This window comes from Peromyscus maniculatus, chromosome 5 (assembly GCF_049852395.1).
Source record: "Peromyscus maniculatus bairdii isolate BWxNUB_F1_BW_parent chromosome 5, HU_Pman_BW_mat_3.1, whole genome shotgun sequence".
In the NCBI taxonomy this organism is placed as follows: Eukaryota; Metazoa; Chordata; class Mammalia; order Rodentia; family Cricetidae; genus Peromyscus; species Peromyscus maniculatus.
The window spans coordinates 32834933-32859528 of NC_134856.1; the positions used below are offsets into that span (position 1 = coordinate 32834933).

Genomic DNA, 24596 nt, shown 5'->3' on the forward strand with positions numbered 1-24596 from the left:
ATAAAAAAATCAATGGCAGCCAGGACAATATGTCTCCACTAGATCCCAGCAGCACTAACACAGTAGGCACTGAATATTCTATCACAGCAGAAAGCCAAGGAAAAGATCTAAAATCAGCCTGTGTGGACATAATAGCAACCCTTAAAAAGAAAATGGATAAATACTTTAAAGAAATTCAGGACAACACAAACAAACAGAACAAGGAAATGAATAAAACTTTTCAAGAACTGAAGACAGAAGTACAATTGATGAAGAAAACCAAAACTGAGGTAATGCTTGAAATGAAAAATTTGGGATTTCAAACAGGAATACAGAGCCAAGCTTCACTAATAGAATACAAGAGATGGAAGAAAGAATCTCAGGCACTGAAGATATTAAAGAACATCCTTCTGCTGCATCCAAGAAATACACTTCAACATCAAAGATAGACATTACAACAAAAGATATCCTAAGCAAATAAGAAACAAGCTGGTGTAGCCATTTGAATATAAAACAAAATAGACTTCAAACCAAAAGCAATCAGAAGAGATAGGGAAGGACACCACATATTCATCAAAGGAAAAAATCCACCAAGATGACATTTCAATTCATAACATCCAAGCCCCAAGCACAAGGGCATCCATATTTGTAAAAGAAACACTACTACAACTTAAATCAGGTATTGATCCTCACGCACTAATGGTGGGGGGACTTCAACATCTCACTCTCACCAATAGACAGGGCATCTAGAAAAAAGCTAAACAGAAATGCTAGAACTAACAGACTTTATAAACCAAATGGACCTAACAGATGTTTACAGAACATTTCACCAAAAGAATATACATTGTAACCTGTCTTAGTTAGGGCTTCTATTGCTGTCAAGAGATACCATGACCACAGTAACTTTTATAAAGTTTCAAATGTTTAGTCCATTATCATCATAGCAGGACATGGTGGCATGCAGGCAGACATGGTGTTGGAGAAGGATCTAAGAGTTTTACATCTTGATCTGTAGACAACAGTAAGTGAACTGCATCACTGGGCATAGCTTGAACATAGGATATCTCAAAGCCCACCCCTACAGTGATGCACTTCCTCCAACAAGGCCATACCTGCTCCAACATGGCCACACCTCCTTATAGTGCCATGCCCAATGGAGCCATTTTCTTTCTAACTGCCACAGAACTTCATGGAACTTTCTATAGAACTGACAACATATCCAGACACAAAGAAAATCTCAACAGATACAAGAAAGTGGAAATAACTCCCTGCATCCTACCGACCATCACTAATTAAAGCTGTATGTAAAAAACAGAAACAACAGAAAGCTTACAAACTCATGGAAACCGAACAACTCTCTACGGGATGAAAAATGGGTCAAGACATAAATAAAGAAAGAAATCAAAGACTTTATAGAATTCAATGAAAATAAATACACATAATACCCAAACATATGAGACACAATGAAAGTGGTACTAAGAGGAAAGTTCACAGCAGTAAGTGCCTACAAAAAAAGCAACTTAATAGCACACCTGAAAGCTCTACAACAATAAGAAGTCACACTCAAAAAGAAGTAGATGGCAAGAAATAATCAAACTCAGGGTTGAAAGCAATCAAATAAAAACAAAAAGAATCAATGAAACAAAGAGATGTTTTGTGAAAAAAAATCAGTAAGTTCAACAAATCCTTATAAAAAATTAACTAGAAGGTAGAGAATTTCCAAATCAGCAAAATCACAAATGAAAAGGGAAATGTGTCAACAGATGCCTAGAAAATCCAGAGAATCAAAAGGATATATACCTTAAAAATCTGTACACCACCAAATTAGAAAATATAAAAGTAATAGATAATTTTTTGATAAACAACATTTACTAAAGTTAAATCAGATAAACAATTTAGCCCTATAACCCCTAATAAAATAGAAGTAGTCATTAAAAGTCTTCCGACTCCCCCCCTGCCTCAAGGCTGTGCAAGGTGTCCCTTCATAGACATGGGCTCCAAAGACCTGCTTGTGCACCAGGGATGGATGCTGATCCTACAGCCAGGGAGCCCCTCAGGCAGGCCATGCTACACCTGCCTTACCTTCTTGTAGGAAGGAATGGGGAGGGTTTGGGAGGAGGAGGCTGGAGGGGTGGGAAGAGGGAAGAGGGGTATCTTTGGTATGTAAAATGAATAAAAAAATGTGTTAATAAAAAAGTCTTCCCCCCCAAAAAAAATTCAGGGCCTGATGATTTTAGTTCAGAATTCCACCAGACCTTCAAAGATGAGTTAATGCCAATACTCCTCAAATTATTCCACAAAATACAAACAGAAGGGACATAGCCCAATTCATTCTATGATGTCATACTTATCCTGACATCCAAACCACAGAAAGACCCAGCAAAGAAAGAAAATTATAGGCCAGTTTCCCTTATGAACATAGCTGGAAAATGTTCAATATAATACTTGCAAACCAAATCCAAGAACACATCAAAAAGATCATTTACCATTATCAAGTAGGCTTCATCCCAAAGATGCAGGGATTATTTAACATGTGAAAATCAATAAATGTAATCCACTATATAAACAAATGGAAAGAAAAGAAACCACACAATCATCTCATTAGAGGCAGTAAGGCCTTTGACAAAATATAACACACCATCATGATCAAAGTCCTTGAGAGATCAGGGGTATAAAGGACATACTTAAACATAATAAAGACAGTTACTACAAACATAAACTTAAATGAAGAAAAACTCAAAGCAATTCCACTAAAATTAGGAACAAGATAAGGTTGTCCACTCTCTTCATACCTATTCAATATAGTACTTTAAGTCTTAGCTAGAGCAATAAGGCAACTAAAAGAGATCAAAGGGGTACAAACTGAAAAAGAAGTCAAAGTATCATTATTTGTAGATGATATGATAGTATACATAAGTGACCCTAAAAATTCTACTGGGGAATTTCTACAGCTGATAAACATTTTGAGCAAAATGGCTGGATACAAATTAACTCACAAAATCAGTAGCCCTCCTTTATGCAAATGGCCAATAGACTGAGGAAGAAATCCAGGAAACATTGCCTTTCACAATAGCTTCAAATAATATAGAATATGTTGGGTTAACTATAATCAAGCAAGTGAAAGACTTGTATGACAAAAATTTCAAGTGTTTGAAGAAAGAAATTGAAAAAAACATCAGAAGATGGAAAGATCTCTCATGCTCATATATTTGCAGGATTAACATAATAAAAATGGCCATCCTACCAAAAACAACCTACATCAATATTCCAACACAATTCTTCACAAACTTTGAAAGGACCATTCTCAACTTCATATGGAAACACAAAAAACCCAGGATAGCTAAAACAATCCTGAACAATAAAATAACTGCTAGAAGTATCATCATCCTTGATTTCAAGTTGAATTATAGTAATAAAAACATCATGGCACTGGCATAAAAACAGTCACATTGACCAATGGAATCAAACTGAACAATGAGACATAAATCCACACACTTATGGACACCTGATTTTTTTTATTAAGAAGCCTGAAATACACTGAAAAAAAAAAGATAGCATCTTTAACAAGTGGTACTGTTTAAACTGGATACCTGCATGTAGAAGAACACAAAAAAAATCCATCCTATCACACTGCACAAAAGTCAACTCCAAATGGATCAAAGAATTCAACATAAAACCAGGAATACTGAAATTTATAGAAGAGAAAGAGGACAGCCTTGAACATATTAGTACAGAAGACTCTGAACACAAGCACCATTAATGCAGGCACTGAGATCAACAACTAATAAATGGAACCTCATGAAACTGAAAAAAATTCTGCACTCAAAGGACACCATTATTTGGACAAAGCAGCAACCCACAGAATAGGAAAAGAGTTTTACCTCTGACAGAGGGCTAATACCCAAAATATATAAAGAGCTCAAAAAATGATATGAAAAACAACAAATACCCCAATTTTAAAATGGAGTACAGATCTAAACAGAATTCTCAATAGAGGAAACTCAAATGGCCGAGAAACACTTAAAGTTTCAAACACCTAAGCAATCAGAGAAATCCAAGTCAAAACTACTTTGAGATTCTATCTTAAACCTGTCAGAATGGCTAAGATCAGTAATTCAAGTAACAGCTCATGCTTAGAAAATGTGGAACCAAGAGAACCATCCTCTATTGCTGGTGAGAGTGCAAACTTGTATAGTCACTGTCTCAATCAGTATGGAGGTTCCTTAGAAAGATGGGAATCAATCTACCTCCAGATCCAAATATAACACTCTTGGACATATACCCAAAGAATACTGCATCCTACTTGCTGAAATATGTTCACTGCTGCTCTATTCACAGTATTCACAGAAACAATCTAGATGTGCTTTAATAGAAGAATGAATAAAGAAAATATGGTACATTTACACAATGAAGTATTCTTCAGCTACTTAAAAACATCACATCATAAAATTTGCAGGCAATTGGATATAACTAGAAAAAAATCCTGGGTGAGGTAACCAGACCCAGAAAGATAAACATGATATGTATTCACTTATATCTGGATATTAGCCATTAAATAAATGATGAGCAAACTACAACCCAGAGATTAGGCATAGAGGAAAAGACTAGTAAGGACACATGGATCTTCCCGGGAGGAGGAAATAATAGATTTTATGGGTAGGCCACCAAAAGAGAAAAGTAAACACCAACCGAAACACAAAACCTTTGATCTACAATCTGTTCTACCTGTAAAACATGCTATGGCAATGGTGGCACAAACCTTGCGGTGAGTAACCAATGTCTGATTTGACTTAAACCCCACTTCATGAGATAGAACCCATACCTGACACTGCTTGGATGACTAAGGACTAGAGTCTAGATAGCCTAGAGACCTAGGGAAAAATAAAATATTACTAGTTTTTTTAAAAAAATCAGTAACAATAAAAGATTCCTAGTGATATTCTGCTATACTCAAAGATTCAGACATCATAGAGGCTTCTTCTGCAGCAGATGGGAACAAATACAGAAACCCACAGCCAGACATTACACACAGAGAGAAACCTTGGAACACTCAGGTCTAAACAGGATGTCTCCATCAAATTTTTCGTCTCAGGTCTCAGGAAACCCTTCAGAAAAGGAGTCAGAAAGAATGTGAGAGCCAGAGAGCATGGAGGACACCACAAGAACAAAGCCCTCTTAAATCAACTGAGCAAATCTCATATGTACTCACAGAGACTGAAGCAACAAGCACAGGGCTGACACAGGTCCGTACCAGGTCCTCTGAATATATATTATGGCTTCCATTTAGTGTTTTTATGGGATTCCTAAGTGTGCAAACAAGTGAGTCTCTGATTTTTGTTCCTTTGGGCTCTTTTATTTTTCTGTTGGTTTGGCTTGTCCAACTTTGACATGATGTTTTTCATTTTATTTTATTAAATTTTATTTTGTTAAAATACAAATAAGAACCACATCTTTCTAAAGGAGGGGGGGCACAGTCCAAAATGACCACATTTTATATTTCTGCAGTACTTTATCATTTTTCGAGGTTTTTCATTTTCTTTGTCTGTTGGGAACTTTGAAAAGTCTTGTTTCTTTCCCATTTTACAGATGGGGTAGCAGATGGACTCAGAAAATGGCAATGATAGTTTCCAAAAGTAAAATATAAATACTACAATTCTAACCAAGGTCTCCATATGCTGGGGCCAATGCTCTTTGCCTCTTTCTAACTTTTCTCACTCTCTGTAAAATACTAGGAAGCAAAATCATGTTGTTGAAATTTTTGCAAACAGAAAAGCCTCTGGGAAATCCTCTATTTTCATCCTGCTACTAACACACACAGAGCTTGTTTTGAAAATTGTGACCTGCTCTGAGAGTGAAGAGTTTGGACAAAAACATCTCCCAGGTTTTTTTTTTTCCAGGCTGAATAGTTAATGGTTTATTTTCCTTTAAGATCCTCTGGCATTAGTAAATAGGCCTGGGCATTCCTTCCATCAAGGTCAAAGAAAGTGCTGTCAAGGAAGAAAGACAAACATGAGAACAACACCTAAAAAAAAAAAAAATCATTATTTCAGAGTAGGAGAAGCCAGCCAACAAAAACAGCATGCTTGAAGGTTTCAAATGAAAGTGTCCTTTCAACCATAGCTTTAATGGAAACCACTAATGAATCAGGGTACCTGGTAAGGAATAAATAACAGCTTCAAAGGAGTTTAGAGTAAGAGCGAATCCAGAGACAGATATAAGAGAGTCAAATGGAACAGGAAAGTTGGCTTTTTTGAGCCACATCAAAGTAGCTCCAGCATATTTGTTTTTCATTCAACAAATGTTTACTAGATACCTACTTTGTATCAGCCACTGTTCTCAGAGAGCATTCACTTTTTAGTTGTGATAAATTGTATGGAGGCTAACAGAAAAAATTAGTCAAGAATTTGTGACATCTCAGTGACTTAACTGTTCATCTTCTTCCTTAATTATTAAAGACATAGAACTAGCTACAAGGAAAAACTAGAAAAAAAGGCATATGCTGGTGGAGGGATGGCTGCCATTCAAACACACTGACAATTTAATGTCTTAATAGAAATGCATTGCTTCACAGTTTTGAAAAGTTCAAAACCAAGGTGAAATCAGGGTCAATTCTCCTGAGTGTTAGTAGTGAGGATTCCAGTCCAACATTCTTTAAATGGCTTTGTCTCATAACAATAGCTTCCTTGTCTGTGTTAATCTTTATCCATACTGCCCCTTCTCATATGGAGTCCAGTGATGCTGGGTCAGGCTCTATCATACTAATTTCATTTTAATTTATTTCTGCAAAGGCCTTTTCTCTGAATAAGCTCAAACTCCAAGGTTAAGTCGTCAATGTGTAAATTTTGCATTGTTGCAATCCTGTCCCTAACACATCCTCTTTTGATAATCAGCCAATGATATGTGGTGGGTAATGAGGTAGTATAGTTCATTTCAAGCAAAATGCAATGAAAACCTTACAAAAATCATGCTGTAGGTAGACAAAGCCCTATCCTTTAACAGGATTAAATTTATGTTATAATCTTGATGCATCAGCTTCCCCCATAAATGCCAAGATCTCTGCTAACTGATAGGCATAGAAGTGGGAGAAGAGGTGACCCCAACTGTCCAGACAAACTATCATTACAGAACCAGACAAATGCATGTAACCCAAGGTTGAGACTCCAAAGATAATTCTACTTTGGAGTGCTATATAACTTTATTCTGAAGAATAAATGGGTGCAAATATCCTCTACATTCATTGCTGGCAATCAGAAGGCCCATGGAAGAGCTGATGCTGTGGATGATTCCAAAGACAGCCCACAGGCAGAACACTGCCTTGCTCCCCCGCCCCCAAGATTCATCCAATAAATTTCACAAGACTCATCTACACTGAAGAGAGCAATTGGCATTTTTCAAAGTCTGCTAATTTGTGTTTGAATGAATGCTTGTTTTGTTTTTTGCTTGTTTGTTTAGCCTCACTGACATAAGGCTGCTACACCTCTGTCCCCAATGTACCAAGGTACATAGCTTTATTCCCTGTGCTGGTTGCGCTTTCACACAAAATCATGGTTTGTCTTGTCCCATTGCATGTTATGCTTGGGGGTCTTTTAAACTAGCTCACAAATGACCTGCCTGTCATGAAAGGGAAGAAAGATTATCAATAGCGTCTAGTTCACACATGTAAGATACTGGTTCAACTTACTCAGAGAGAGAGGGGTAGTTGACAGACATGATCTCAAAACCCAGACTATTTCCCCAGACTGTGACAGTCAGATCTGGTGTGTAAGATCTGAAAACAAAGGTGACAATGCTCCAGATGATGTTCTACTTGACAGAGTAGGTACCTTGCATGACACTGCATGGCTGCTTTTCCATCTAGGACATCTCCCAGATGCTTTTGTGCTGCCTCTTATGAAAGACCTGTTTTCATATTGGCCAAGCATTTTCCTTACTCTCTACAAATATTGCTATAATTCTTGGGGGATAAAGCCCATATTCCATTTTCTTTATAACAACCACATTACCTGGCATGAAATTGTCTGTTTTTCTTTTGTGCCAAGATGCAAGGACTCTGAAGCCAGACCTTTAAGTTCATTGAAACTTCTGTACTATTTTGGAGAGTGATGCAAAATATGGGGAGGGGAAAAGAAAAAAGGAAGGAAGGAAGGAAGGAAGGCACAGAGAGAAGGAAAAGAGATATTGAGTGAAAGAAAAGAATGAAAAAAGGAAAGAAAGAAGGAGGAGAGAACATAGGAAGGAGGGAAGGGGAAGAATACAGGAAGGTATGAGGGAAGAGGAACCAGGGAGGAAAGAAAGTAAAGGATAAATGGAAGATGTGAAGCAAGTAAGGAAGGAAGAAGGAATAGCTGATGCTCAGGCTCAATATATAACCTGTTTTTTTTTCTCTGTAGGGTCTATGGTAAAGAGAATGCATTGGAGTCCCTGGGAATACCCACCTAACTCTGCCCCAGTTGCTTGCCAGCAGGAAATACTCCTGCATCCAGGCTCCCCCACCAAAACTCCCATTGGACCCTGTAATCTATAAGATACATGTACTACCCCAATACCCATCTGCCTGAGACCCCAGTAATTTCCCGAGACAAGGAATCCACTAACTCTCATTGGGAACAAGAGGTGAGTGACTTTTCTCCCACCCAGAGAGTCCTGCCTCTAGGACTCAGGCCCTGGAACACAGCCAGTCCCCAGGAACTCTATTCCAAGTCTGCCCCAGTTGCCGGCCAGCAGGGAATACTCCTGCAGCCAGGTTCCTCAACCAAAACCCCCCATTAGACCCTGCAATCTACAAGATCCACACCCTACCCCAATACCCATCTGCCTGGACCCCAGTAACTTCCTGAGACAAGTAATCTGTCAGCTCTCATTGGGACAAGAGTGACTTCTTGAGACACAGAATCTGCCAACTCGTATTGGACCAAGAGAGGCTTCCTGAGATACAGAATCCACCAGCTTTGACTGGACCAAGAGCCCTAATAAGACCAAGAGTGGCTCCCTGAGTCACAGAATCAACTAGCTTGGATTGGAGCAAGAGCAGCTCCCTGAGATACAGAATCTGCCAGCTCCAATTAGACCAAGAGCTAAAAATGGACTCAGAGGGGCCCCCTGAGACACAGACTCAGCAAGCACAGGGGGGACCAATAGCAGCTTGCTCAGATATAGGTACCTCTTGTACCTCTTACAAGAAGAGATTGGTAGATGTCAGTGCAAAAAATACATACAACAACATAAAGAGCAATATGGCATCACCAAAATCTAGCCCTCCCACAACAGCAAAACCTGAATATCATAAAGCAGAAGAAAGCAGCCTTAAATGTAACTGCATGAAGATGCTAGAGGCCTTTAAAGAGGAAATGAAAAATTCCCTTAAAGAAATTGAGAAAAAGACAAACAAAAAATGGAAGAAATCAATAAATCCCTTAAAGAAAGCCAAGAAAACCATAAAAAGCAAATAAAATGTGAAGGAAACAGATAAAGACCTGAAATTGAAATAGAAAAAATAAAGAAGACATAAACAGAGGGAATGCTGGAAATAGAAAATCTGAGTAAATGAACAGGAAACACAGATGCAAGCACAACCAACAGAATACAAGAGGTGGAAGATGGATCTCTGGTGTAGATGATACAATAGAGGAAGTAGATACATCAGTCAAAGAAAACACCAAAACCAAAAGGAAATCTGGGACACCATGAAAAGGCCAAACCTAAGAATAATAGGGATAGAACTAGGAGAAGAATACCTACTCAAAGGTGCAAAAAATATATTCAACAAAATCATGGAAGAAAACTTTCCCAACTTAAAGAAAGAAGTACCTATGAAGATACAAGAAGCATATAGGACCCCAAATATAATAGACCCCCAAAAATGTCACTTTGCCACATAATAATTAAACCACTAAGCATACAGAATAAAGGAAGAATATTAAGAGCAGCAAAAGAAAAAGGCTAACTGACTTATAAAGGCAGATCCATCAGAATAACACCCGACTTCTCAATGGAGACTTTGAAAGCCAAAATGTCCTGGACAGATATAATGCAGACACTAAGAGATTGTGAATGCCAACTTAGACTAATATATTCAGCAAAACTTTCAATCACCATAGATGGAGTGAACAAGACATTCCAAGACAAAACCAGATTTAAACAATACCTATCCACAAATCCAGTCCTATAGAAAGCACTAGAAGGAAAATTCCAACCTCAGGAAGTCAGATACACCCACAAAAACACAGGCAATAGATAAACCCACATCAGGAAATCCCAAAGAAGAGAAATACATACACACTACCACCAAAAGATAGAAGGAATTGACAATCACTGGTCATTAATATCCCTTAATATCAATGGACTTAATTCACCTATGAAAAGGCACAGGCTAACAGAATGGAAATAAAATCAGGACCCATCCTTCTGCTGCATACAAGAAACACACCTCAACTTCAAAGACAGATACTACCTCAGAGTAAAAGCCTCGGAAAAGTCTTTCCAATCAAATGGACCCAAGAAGCAAGCTGGTGTCGCTATCCTAATATCAAACAAAATGAACTTCAAACTAAAATTAATCAAAAGAGATGGAGAAGGACATTACATACTCATCATAGGAAAGAACACCAAGATGAAGTTTCAATTCTGAACATTTATGGCCCAAATACAAGGGCATCCACATATGCAAAAGAAACATTGCTAAAGCTTAAATCACATATCTAATCCCAAACATTAATAGTGAAAAATTTCAACACCCCACTGCTGTGGATGATAGATTGATAAAAATTAAAAAAAAGTGCTGATTGGCCAGTAGCAAGGCAGGAAGTATGGGTGGGACAAGGAGAAAGGAGAATTCTGGGAAGTGGAGGGTGGAGGGAGAGAGACACTGCCAGCCACCATAATATGAAGCAGATGTTAAGATACTGGTAAGGCATGAGCCACATGGCAATTTATAGATTAATAGAAATGGGTTAAATTAAAATATAAGAACAGTTAGCAAGAAGCCTGCCATGGCCATACAGTTTAAAGTAATATAAGTCTCTGTGTGTTTACTTGGTGGTGTCTAAGCAGCTGTGGGACTGGGAGGTGAGAGAGATTTGTCCTGACTCTGAGACAGGCAGAACCAGAAAAACTCTAGCTATACCCCACTCTCACCACTGGACAGATCTGTCAGATTGAAACTTAACAGAGAAATAAAGGACTTAACAGATGTTATGACTCAAATGGACTTGATCAATATCTACAGAACATTCCACCCTAACAAAAAAGAATATACCTTTTTAGCATCACATGGAACCTTCTCTAAAATTGACCACATACTTGGTCACAAAGCAAACCTCAACAGATACAAAAAAAAAAAAAAAAAAAAAAACTTGGAATAACCTCCTGTATCTTATCAGACCACCATGGCTTAAAGTTAGATTTCAACAACAAAAATTACAGAAAGCCTACAATCTCATGGAAACTGAATAATGCTCAACTGAATCACCAATGGGTCAATGAAGAAATAAAGAAAGCAATTAAAGATTCTCTAGAATTCAATGAAAATGAAGGTACTACATACCCAAACTTATGGGACACTATGAAAGCAGTGCTAAGAGGAAAATTCATAGCACTAAATGCCCACAGAAAGAAGTTGGAGAAACCTCACACTAGTGACTTAACAGCACACATAAAGCTGTTAAGAACAATAAAAAACAGGGCGATCTCAGATACTGGGTCTCTCGTTTTCATCACATAGACACCTCTACTGCAAAGATGGTCAATGTACCTAAAACCCGAAGGACTTTCTGTAAGGCATCAACCTCACAAAGTGACCCAATATAAGGGTAAGGATTCCCTTTATGCCCAAGGAAAGTGGCTCTACGATTGAAAGCAGAGTGGTTACAGTGGACAGACAAAGACAATTTTCCGAAAGAAGGTCAAAACCACAAAGAAGATTGTGCTCAGGCTTCAGTGTGTCGAGCCCAACTGTAGATCCAAGAGGATGCTGGCCATTAAGAGGTGCAAGCATTTTGAACTGGGAGGAGACAAGAAGAGAAAGGGCCAAGTGATCCACTTCTAAAACTTGTGTTTTCTGACAGGAAAATACTAAAGCAGTAGGAAAATTGCCTGTTAGAAAATAAAGTTATTGTTACTGAAAAAAAAAGAACAATAAGAAGCAAAGTCACCCAAGAGGACTAGATGCCAGGAAATAATCAAACTGAGAGCTGAAATCAATAAAATAGAAACAAAGAGAACAATACAAAGAATCAATGAAACAAAGAGTTGGTTCCTTGAGAAAATCAACAAGATATACAAGCTTTTATCCAAACTCACCAAAAGGCAGAGAGAGAGCATCCTAATCAACAAAATCAGAAATGAAAAGGGAGAGATAACAACAGACAATGAGGAAATCCAGAGAATCATCAAGTCATACTTCAAAAACCTATACTCCAAAAAATTGGAAATTCTAAAAGAAATGGACAATTTTGTGGATAGGTACCACATACCTAAGTTAAATAAAGACCAGATAAACATTTTAAATAGACCAATAACCCCTAAGGAAATAGAAACAGTCATTAAAAGTCTCTCAACCAAAAAAATCCCAGGACCAGATGTTTTCAAGGTAAACTTCTATCAGATATTCAAAGAAGAGTTAATACCAATACTCTTCAAATTGTTCCATGCAATAGAAACAGAAGGAATATTACCAAACTCCTTTTATGAGGTTACAGTTATTCTGTATTACATTATTCCCAAGCTACACAAAGATGCAACAAAGAAAGAGAATTATAGACCAATTGTCCTCATGAACATTGATGCAAAAGTACTCAATAATATATTGGCAAACTGACTCCACAAACACATCAAAAAATTATATACCATGATCAAGTAGGCTTCATCTCAGAGATGCAAGGATGGTTCAAAATATGAAAGTCTATCAATGAAATACACCATATAAACCACATGATCATCTCCTTAGATGCTGAAAAGGCCTTTGACAAAATCCAACACCCCTTCATGATAAAGGTCTTGGAGAGATCAGGAATACAAGGAACATACCTAAACATAATAAAAGCAATTTATAGCAAGCCAACATCAAATTAAATGGAGAGAAACTCAAAGAAATTCCATTAAAATCAGGAACAAGACAAGGCTGTCCATTCTCCCCATATTTATTCAATATATTACTTGAAGTTCTAGTGAGAGAAATAAGACAACAAAAGGTGATCAAGGAGATACAAACTGGAAAGGCAGAAGTCAAACTTTCACTATTTGAAGATTATATGATAGTATACATAAGTGATCCCAAAAACTCTACCAGGGACCTTCTACAACTGATAAACACCTTCAGTAATGTGGCAGGACACAAGATTAACTCAAAAAAATCAGTAGCCCTCCTATATACAAATGATAAAAGGGCTGAGAAACAAATCAGAGAAACAACCTTTGCAATAGTCACAAATGATATAAAATACTTTAGGGTAACTCTAACTAAGCAAGTGAAAGACCTGTATGATAAGAACGTTAAGTCTCTGAAGAAAGAAATTGAAGAAGATAACAGAAAATGGAAAGATCTCCCATGCTCATGGATAGGTAGGATTAGCATAATAAAAATGACAATCTTACCAAAAGCAATCTACAGATTCAATGCAATCCCCATCAAAATCCCAACACAATTCTTCACAGACCTGGAAAGAACAATACTCAACTTCATATGGAAGAACAGAAAACCCAGGATAGCTAAAAGAATCCTACACAACAAAGCCACCTCTGGAGGCATCACCATCGCTGACATCAAGCTCTACTATAGAGCTATAGTAATAAAAACAGCTTGGTATTGGCATAAAAACTGTCATGTGGATCAATGGAATCAAACTGAAGACCTTGACATTAACCCACACACCTATGAACACCTAACTTTTGACAAAGAAGCTAAAACTGTACAGTGGAAAAAAGAAAGCATTTTCAACAAATGGTGCTGGCATAACTGGATATCAACATGTAGAAGATTGCAAATAGATCTATGTCTATTGTCATGCACAAAACTCAAGTCAAAGTGGATCAAAGATGTCAATGTAAAACCAGCTATACTGAATCTGATGAGAGAGAAAGTAAGGAATAGTCTTGAATGCATTGGCACAGGAGACTATTTCCTAAATATAACACTAGTAGCACAGACACTGAGAGTATCAATTAATAAATTGGACCTTCTGAAACTGAGAAGCTCCAGTAAGGCAAAGAAAACATTAAATAAGAAAATGACAGCCTACATAATGTGAAAAGATTTTTAGCAACCCCACATCTGACAAAGGTCTGATCTCCAAAAGATATAAGGAACTCAAGAAACTAGACATCAAAATAATGAACAATCCAATTAAAAATGGACTACAGAGCTAAACAGAGAATTCTCAAAGGAAGAATTTCAAATAACCAAAAGACATTTAAGGAATTGCTCAGTATCCTTAGTCATAAGGGAGATGCAAATCAAATGACTCTGAGATTCCATCTTGCACCTGTCAGAATGGCTAAGAGCAAAAGCACTGCAGACAGCTTATGTTGAAGAGGATGTGGAGCAAGGGGAACACTCCTCCACTGTTTGTGGAATTGCAAACTTGTGCAGCCACTTTGGAGATCAGTATGGCTGCTTCTTAGAAAATTGGGACTCTATCTTCCTCAGGACCCAGCTATACCACTCTTGAGCATATACCCAAGGAATGCTCAATTATACCACAGGGATACATGCTTAACTATGTTCATAGCAGCAATATTCATAATAGCCAGAACCTGGAAACAGCCTCAACTGAAGAATGGGTTGAGAAAATGTGGTACATGTACACAATGGAGTACTACCCAGCAGAGAAAAAGAATGACATCATGAAATTTGCAAGAAAATGGATGGAACTAGAAAATATCATCCTGAGTGAGTTAACTCAGATTCAAAATGACAAACATGGTATGTACTCACTCATAAGTGAATACTGGATATAAAGCAAAGGATAACCAGACAACAACCCCAAAATCCAGAGAAGCTAACTAACAAAGCAGACCCAAAGAAGGATGCATGGATCACCCTGGGAAGGGGAAATAGAAGAAATCCCCATGAGTAAACTGGGGATGAGTGGTGGCCAATGGAGGGTAGGGGGTAGGGGATGAGAACATAAGGGAATGGGATTGATGAGCTGCAACAGGGAAGAAGGGGCAAGCAATGAAAGAGATACTATGATAGAAAGAGATACCATGGGGATAGAGAGAAACCTGGTCCTAGAGAAGTTGCCAGGAATCCCCAAATATGACCCCAGCCTGGATTACTAACAATAGTGGAGAGGGTGCCTGAACTGAACTGGCTTGCCCCAGAGATCAGACCAGTGAATACCCTAAATCTCATCACAGAGCTTTTTTCCAATGACTGATGGAAGCAGATGAAGAGATCCACAGCCAATCACCACACAGAGCTCCAAGAGTCTAGTCAAAGAGAGGGAAAAGGGAGTCTATGAGCAAGTGCATCAAGATCATGATGGGGAAACATACAGGGACTACCAAACAGAGCTAGAGGGAATCTCATGAAAGTTGGATCAAATGGCTGTGGAGCCTACATGGGACTGCACTAGGCCCCTACATGGCAAGATGGTTGTGTAGCTTGATCTGCTTGGGAGGCCCCCTGGCAGGGGGATCAGAATCCACCTCTGGTACATGAGTGGGCTTTTTGGAGCCCACTACCTATGGTAGGACACCTCATGCAGACTTGAGGCAGGGGGAAGGGTTTGGACTTGCCTCTACTGGATGTGCCTCCTTGTGGGAAGCCTTGCCTTCTTGTGGGTGGGAGGAGTGGGATGTAATGGGGAGGCTAGAGGGGGTGGGAGGAGGGAAAGGGAGGATCTTTAATTGGTGTGTAAAATGAATGAAAAAATTCATAATAAAAAAAGGAGATTGCCTTGATTCTCAGAAAAGACTTAGGAATGTGAACCCTGCTTGGAGGAAGTAGGCCACTAGGTTTATATCTTCAAGGAGTGTATATTCTCCAAGAGTTGAACAGCTCTACTCTCCACACCCTTCCCACTGTGATCTATCTAAAAGAAGCTAAAATAACATTGGTAGTGCCAGATACAGAGACTTCACCTGGCATGCCTACAATTCTCTGTATATAATGCAACACAAAATATAACATACCATCATCTTCAAAGGAAACATATTGATTCTTTTATCCACAATATTTAAGCCGCCACCTCGCACACACTATGTGTCCTGGGCATCCTTTAGGGATGGCTGTTCTCCTCTAGTATCCTTTTCTAAAATTAAGCTGGTGATGAATGTCACATAGAGTACTCTAAGCAGAGACCATCTCAATGCTTTAGATATGTAGCCAGCTAATTCAATGAACTACTGACTGACAACCAGGCACAAAACACCTCAGATGCTTAAAGCAAGCTTAAATAGAAAAGGAAAAAATCAAGACAAGAAATGTCAGAACCCCCTTCATTTTACTGATAGTAGAAGACCCATACGCATTCTATCATCAAATTTTAAAAGCCCTTCTAAATTGATTTTTATAGTATCTCTCAAGTACTTTTCTTGATAATAGAAGTTTGATCCACTGCATAAAATTCAAAAATACTATAATATATAAAGGAGCTAAAAACAAAATGTACACATTCTTGAAAATAATGATTATGAATATTTCTATGTAATTTATTCTAGTTTTTCTCCCCATTAGTATTATTGTATTCACAATTAGAAAAATAGTTCAATGAAAATGCTTATAGTTTCTATTCTTTTGACTTAATAATATATTTGGGGCTATTTTCCAGGCCATTCAATATTACTTGAAAACATGATTATGAAGACAGAATTCTATCTGCTCACATTTTAAAGCTGTATTTACTTAACTGTTGGTTTAAATTGCACCACAGTAATGGTTTTGTTTCAATCTACAGTGCTATGATGCATGCATGTGAACAGAAAGTTTTTTCCCCTAGTAGGTGCATAAGGAAAGTTTTCTCCCCTAGGAGGTGCATGAGGTGGCAGGATAACATTTTTAAGATTATAGCTATTATGTCCAGAGATGATGTGAATGTAAGTTTACAGATTGTATTTCTTATCCAGATCCAGTGTGAAGGAGCCTAGGATAGGGGACAAAAATGAGCCTTGTTACCTGGCCATCTTCTGACCTGTCTGCCCCAAAAGAGGTCCTCCAACAATGAGGGTGTTGGATCTCACATGTAAGGAATCAGAGATGAAGGACTCTGACACTAGAAGAATATCACATTATTCACTTCATGAGTTAATGCCATATGGTCACAAAGAAACTTTACCACCCCCATCCCTGATAAGTAGGGTCCTAACTGTAGGGCCTGTTGACTGTTGCCACTTAGACTTCTAACTAAAATAAGAATTGAGATGAGGAATGGAGAAAACTTCCAAGGCATCAACAGGAGTTTAGGGTTCCAAATCCCAGAGTAGCACCAACTGGAGCACTATTAGAGCTGGATTCTTGTCCAAAGGTCTGCTCTAATGACAGTCTGTTCAACTCTACTTAGTTGTGTGCTGCATACATGAGTTCTAAGTCTTGATTCACCTTTTGCTAGATTTACAACTTTGAGCAGATACTTATGTATTAAATATCTCAATTAAAATATGTCCTCATTTTAAGATGGTAAATTACATCTATGTTCACTGAGAACTGATGGGCTCAGATGTGCTGTTTGAAATACAATACTGTAACTTATGGTGAGTCATCTGTAATTAACTGTCTCACAAAGATGAGAAGCAAGAAAAAAGAGAAAGCAAAGAAATGTACAACACAGGTCTAATGGCAAACAAACCCAAACTGTTGTGTTTAAATCAGGCTGACTGACCTTTTATCCATGTAATCAGCACTCAGCGATGGTGAGGCTAAATTTAGCTATAGCTGTGATTTTTGACCCCTTCTCCCTTAGTGTTTACATCCTATTTCCTTCTGACTGAATTTGCTAAGATTCTGAACTTCTTTGTGTCACTATTCTTTTTTTTTGTTATCACTGCTCTACAGACTTTTTAAAAAAATGTATATATTTTTATTTTATAATTAATTTAATTGTACATATGAGCCACGGATTCCCCTGTCCTCCCTACTCCCACCTCCCAGCCTTCCCCTCAACCCACTCCCAATTCCCACCTCCTCCAAGGCAAGGTCTCCCCTAGGGATTCAGCTCAGACTGGTAGATTCAGTTGAGGCAGGCCCAGTCCGCCCCTCCTTACACCAAGGCTGAGCAGAATGTCTCAGCATAGGTCCTAGGTTCCAACAAGCCAGCTCATACACTAAGGACAGGTCCTGGTTCCACTGCCTGGGGGCCTCCTAAATAGTTCAAGCTAATCAACTGTCTCACTTATCCACAGGACCTGATCCAGTTCCATGGGGACTCCTCAGCTATTGGTTCAGAGTTCATGTATTTCCACTAGTTTGGCTATTTGTCCCTGTGCTTTTTCTAATCATGGTCTCAATATCTCTTGCTCATATAATCCCTCCTCTCTCTTGCCAATTGGACTCCTGGAGCTCCACCTGGAGCTTGGCCATGGATCTTTACATCTGCTTCCATCAGTCATTGGATGAGAGTTCTATCATGACAGTTAGGGTGTTCAGCTATTCTATCACCAGGTCAGCTTGGGCTTTCTCTCGACCATTGCCAGTAGTCTATTGTGGAGGTATCTTTGTGGATTTCTGGGGACCTCTCTAACACTCTGCTTCTTCTTATTCCAATGGGGTCTTCATTATCATGGTATCTCTTTCCTTGTTCTCCCACTCTGTTCCTGATCCAGCTGGGACTTCCCACTCCCCTAAGCTCTCTTTCCCCAACTCATGCCCTCCATTACCCTTCCTTACATCCAATTTGCTCATGTAGATCTCATCCATTTCTCTGTCATTAGGTGATCCCTGTGTCTTTCTTAGGGTCCTCTTTACCCTGGAGTTGTGAGTTGCAGTCTGGTTATCCTTTGCTTTACATCCAGTATCCACTTATGAGTGAGTACATTCATGTTTGTCTTTCTGAGTCTGGGTTACCTCACTTAGGATGATTTTTTTCTAGTTCCATCCATTTGCCTGCAAACCTCATGATGTCATTGTTTTTCTCTGCTGAGAAAAATTGGGCTATAGAGCTAAACAGAGAATTCTCAACAGAAGAAGCTCAAATGGCTGAAAGACATTTAAGAAATTACTCAACATCCTTAATCATCAGGAAAATGCAAAACAAAATGACTCTTAGATACCATCTTACACCTGTCAGAATGGCTAAGATCAAAAACACTGAAGACAGCTTACGTTGGAGATGATGTGGAGCAAAGGGAACACTCCTGCTGTGGGATGTTCTGTATGGCAAATGTGTTGCTCTGATTGGTTAGTAAATAAAACACTGATTGGCCAGTAGTCAGGCAGGAGGAAGTATAGGTGGGACAAGGAGGAGAAGAAGGCTGGGAAGTGGAAGGCTGAGTCACAGACACTGCTAGCCACTATCATGACAAGCCACATGTGAAGATGCCAGTAAGCCACAAGCCACGTGGCAAGGTATAGATTTATAGAAATGGGTTAATTTAAGATATAAGAACAGTTAGCAAGAAGCATGCCATGGCCATGCAGTTTGTAAGCAATATAAGTCTCTATGTTTACTTGGTTGGGTCTGAGCGGCTGTGGGACTGGCGGGTGACAAAGATTTGTCCTGCCTGTGGGCAAGGCAGGAAAACTCTAGTTACACACTCCTACACTACTGATGGGAATGCAAACTTGTACAGCCACTTTGGAAATCAATATGGTGCTTTCTTAGAAAATTGGGAATCAATCACCCTCAAGACCCAGCTATACCACTCTTGGGCTTATACCCAAGGAATACTCAATCATACTACAAGGACCCATGCTCAACAATGTTCATAGCAGCATTATTTGTGATAGCCAGAACCTGGAAACAACCTAGATGCTCTTCAACTGAAGAATGGATAAATAAAATGTGGTACATATACACAATGGAGTCATGTCAGTTTTCTAAATGTCCTTGTACATCAGGCTTATTGAAGAATGAGTATCCCCTGGCTTTCACCTGTTTTTACTTTCATAATGAGACTTCTTTTGTGATCCCACCATCTAAGATGTCATCCCAATTGATTGACCCACTCCTACCTCATCATGTGTTTCTCCAGGACCTAACCAACCATCTCCTACCTAACCCTCCAACTCCTCTTTACTCTGTTTCTCATTCTCCAGTAGAGCAGGCATTATGCTATTCAAATCTTTGACCATAGTTTTCAAAATAATGGCTGGCATAGAGACAACCATCAGTACAAGTTTGTTCAATTCTGAAAGAAAGGATATTTGATAGATGGATTTGGGTGGGGAAATGCATGGAGTAAATGAGAACTCAATTAGTTGTTCTTGTTGTCTTCTCCTAAATTATGATTCATGACTTAGGCCAGCAGGGTGAAACCCAAATATATTGTACTTTAGAGTTTGTTAATTAAACAAACATTTGCTGAGTGCCCACTATAAATTAGATTCTATAATAGGGTCTGTGGTTGGTGAATAAGACATGCTCTTTGATCTGAGGGAAGCTCTCTTTCCATCAGAGAGCTCTACTCTGTATACAACTGCTTAGTTTGTTCCTCCACATCTTCTGACCTGTCACTGTTTCATCAATGCTATCTGTACTTCTATCATTCTGCCTCTCCTCCCTAAATCACTCCAGAGTCCCCCCCCCCAACTGTGGCAGTTATTTTTAAAGGAGAAATTTTCATTCTGCATTACATTTGCAATTGAATATTATGTAGTATTTTGGGAGCTGGCTCAATGTTTCCATTGGAAAAAAATGCAATTTCACCTTACAAGACTCTGGTTTCTCCACTTGTTTATTATCTAAACTAACCCTTCCTTACAGAGTTTCTATGGGACTCAAAGAGGCTCTTAAGTGTGCATAATAGTTCATTGTTCATAGCATTAAATTGATTTTGACTGTCTTTCCACAACACAATATCCAACTAGTATAAATGGTGAGTCATGATGAAGATTTATATCATCATTAAAGCCCATGGGAATGGCACAGAGATGGAGACAGTGCTTTTTCATTTCTTTTTTTAAATTCTTCTCTCTCTCTCTCTCTCTCTCTCTCTCTCTCTCTCTCTCTGTGTGTGTGTGTGTGTGTGTGTGTGTGTGTGAGTTTGTGTGTGTGTGTGTTTGTGTTTGTATGTATGTTCTTTTGAGTATGAGTACACATGTGCCATAGTGTATGAATGCCAGAGGACAATATGGGGTATCAGTCTTCACCTTTTACCTTCTTTGAGGCAGGGTCTCTTGCTTACCACTTCCTATACATAGCTACTTGGCCCAGGGGGTTCTCTTGTCTCTGACTCCCATCTCCCACAGAAGTACTTGGATTACAGATGTGCCCTATTATATTTGGATTTATGTTGGTGCTGAGCATGGTAACTTAGGTCCTCACAGTTTACCAACTGAACTATCTTTCCAACCCTGATTCTAGGTTTTCTTTAAAGTTGTATTCAAACTAGAAAGTTCAAATGTGTGGCCTATGGATTGGACTCCTCTCCTACCCATACTGTACACCATGGGTTACCTTTCCAAGTGCCCAAGGAACTCACATTTCACTATGCATATTTTTCTGGCAATGCCATGGTCACTATATAGGATGACAAGACAGACCTATTGAATCATAAATCCATAGGCCATCAAGAGTCATCCAGGACTTCATTCAAGGGACAAAAGTACAGTCCTTTTTATGCATGGGGTACATGGAGTGGAGTACCCAGTCCAGCTACCCATATATGGCCCTGTTGTGTTCAGATCATGACACTTTAGACTCATTATTCTCGAATTCCCATCATCTCTTTCACTCATATTCTCTGAATAGAACTATGTCATTGTATAAAATACATTCATCTGTAATTTCTATGCTGCTGAGCATAGACAAAGGTTCTGAATATGCCTATGCACCAAATTGACCAGGAGGATTATTACCATCCTTTTTGTGCCATTTTCTTAATTAGGCCTGTCTCGTTCATATCACATTCCTTTCATATTTATAAATTTTTAAGAATTATGGTAGGGTTGATAGATAGATGGATAGATAGATAGATAGATAGATAGATAGATAGATAGATAGATAGATAGATAATCACAGAGAAACCTATAATTCTTACTACCTTTGGTGTTTATGATATTTTTCTGTTGTTGGTTGTAGTATTAGTCACATTTTATAGAGAAGGCAATAATTTAACATGCTTAGGATGCCCGTGTGAAATTAAGTCTTCACTGTACTGTGACTCCAAGCATGAGTGTATATGATGTGATGTTTGTATATAGTATGGGACTGTGAGGGTGATTTCTCTTTCCTCTCCTGTCCTCTCTTTTCCCTGCTCTCTACTTCTCCTTTTTTTTCACTACATTTTTTTTTGCCTTTGCTGCTAACCAAATGAGGAAAGAGCCTTGCTTAGTTAGAACTCTCAGCACCAGTCTTTACTTTACAGCTGATTAAGTAGGAGGAGAATTTATTCATCTTTCTCAATTGGGTTGATGAGTGTAATTGTCAGGGGTCATTTGCGTGGACCAACAGGCAACATTGGAACTCATGGAACATGGCTGAGCAGTCAGCAAAGCCATGCCTGAGTGAGCCTTGGATAGGTAAAGCCCCAAGGACTATGTGCCCTGAGGACCTCATGCAGCTATTGAGCATAGATCTGATTGCTGCCTTCATGGTCACCACATCCCTCATAATCTATGGGTTGTATGAAAACTCTCAGGGAGTTTCTATCCCTTCAGTGAGCAATGCTACTGGTGCTTACAACAAATGATTGACTTTTTGCAAGCATTGCTGCTGGAGCACATCAATGATTCAACAACCACTCTTTGAAAGAATTTAGACATATACATTGTTAGTAAAATTAAGTTAAGATGTTTCTGTTAATCTTTGAGGTAGAAATTCTTGGGAAAAAATTTAAAGTTTAGAAAGATGCACTTTTTTTTTTTTTTTGGTTTTTTTTGGTTTTTTCGAGACAGGGTTTCTCTGTGTAGCTTTGCACCTTTCCTGGAACTCACTCGGTAGCCCAGGCTGGCCTCGAACTCACAGAGATCCGCCTGGCTCTGCCTCCCGAGTGCTGGGATTAAAGGCGTGCGCCACCACCGCCCGGCTTTTTTTTTTGGTTTTTTGAGACAAGGTTTTTCTGTGTAGCTTTGCGCCTTTCCTGGAACTCACTTGGTAGCCCAGGCTGGCCTCGAACTCACAAAGATCCGCCTGCCTCTGCCTCCCGAGTGCTGGGATTAAAGGTGTGCGCCACCACCGCCCGGCGAAAGATGCACTCTTAATACTTGAACGAGGGAATTGTTGAGGTCGGGGGACAAAACAATGGCCTCCTGGCTATTGCTGGCTGACATGCCTATCTTGCTAGGATGGGTTGGTGATCAAAGGTAATGATTAATTCCTTGTACCCATGTCTATCCTCAGCTTCTTGATGAAAAAAAAAAAAAACCATTGATGAATGGGTATGCACCCTAAGGATTTAAAATAGAGCTGACTGTTTTTCATATATAAAAGTTTAGATTTGTGATTCTCTTAAGATTTTTTTATAATATGACCTTTTGAGATAAATAATAAAATGTTTGGTCCTTTCTTTGTAGCCTGCCAGTAAAAGAACTGGCTAAAAAAATATCTTGCTTGCTTATACTCTGTTAATCTATAACAAGTTGCTTGGACATGAATGTATGTTGGTTCTTGGGAATAATTTGTTTTTTACTTGTAATACATAGAATGTTTAATCATGGAAAGGATATGGAAAATACATTGGTTTTTTTTCCTACTTGTATTCATTGTAATCATTTACTTAAAAACAGAATGTAACCACATTATAATTTTTATACTGCTTGAAAGATTTTGCTGGGGTATATATAAGTTGTAAGGGAAAAAAATAAAGTAGGTTAGAAGCAAACACTAGGAAATATGTAGAAGGAAGATATTAGAAAGTGGTTAAAAGGAGATCGTCAGGAAACAAGAAGAAGTGGAAACACCAGGGTAAAAGAACAGAACAGAAAAATAACAGAGTAGGGCAAGCAACAGAAAGAATTAAAAGAGAAGAGCAGCCTTTACCCCTCAAAAAAGAAGTCTGTGTGTACTTTCTCACCGACTGCATCTCATTCCCAGTCTCTCTGACCTGCAGAAGGCTGGTCCCTCTGCATGAAATGGAGGTTTTTCCAGTGGGCATAGTCTATTACTAAGCTACAGAAGATGTCCTTTGCCCCTTCCTATCCCTTTCTCCAAAAGCCAAGAGATGTAGTGAGACAGGAGCATACAATTCGATAGTAATGGGCTGCAATTGAGTTCTTGGTTTGCTTTAACTACTCGGGCGTGATTGCCTGTGAAAGTGGCTTTATTTTATGCTCTTTGTGGGGCTTCTTCAAGCCCCATTTGCAATAACAAGGGCCTTCCTTTCTGTTGCTTCTGCTCATACTAAATAGAAATGAGGAGAGGGAAAGGCAGCTTCAAGGAGAATACACTGGAGAGGGACTGTTAGTGTAGTCAGGAGAGGTCAACAGGAAGATAAGCCATGCCATCAAAATGCCCTTGGACTGTCTATAGCCTTGATGAATGACAGGTCAAATATACTTCTGGAATCTTCCAAATATCTCCAATCAG

General features: G+C 38.8%; 1 pseudogene; it reads left to right on the top strand.

Annotated features, from left to right (window-relative positions):
- The first annotated feature begins 11477 nt into the window (after window positions 1–11477).
- Window positions 11478–12164, top strand: LOC102927715 (large ribosomal subunit protein eL42-like; annotated as a pseudogene).
- Window positions 12165–24596: the final 12432 nt, after the last annotated feature.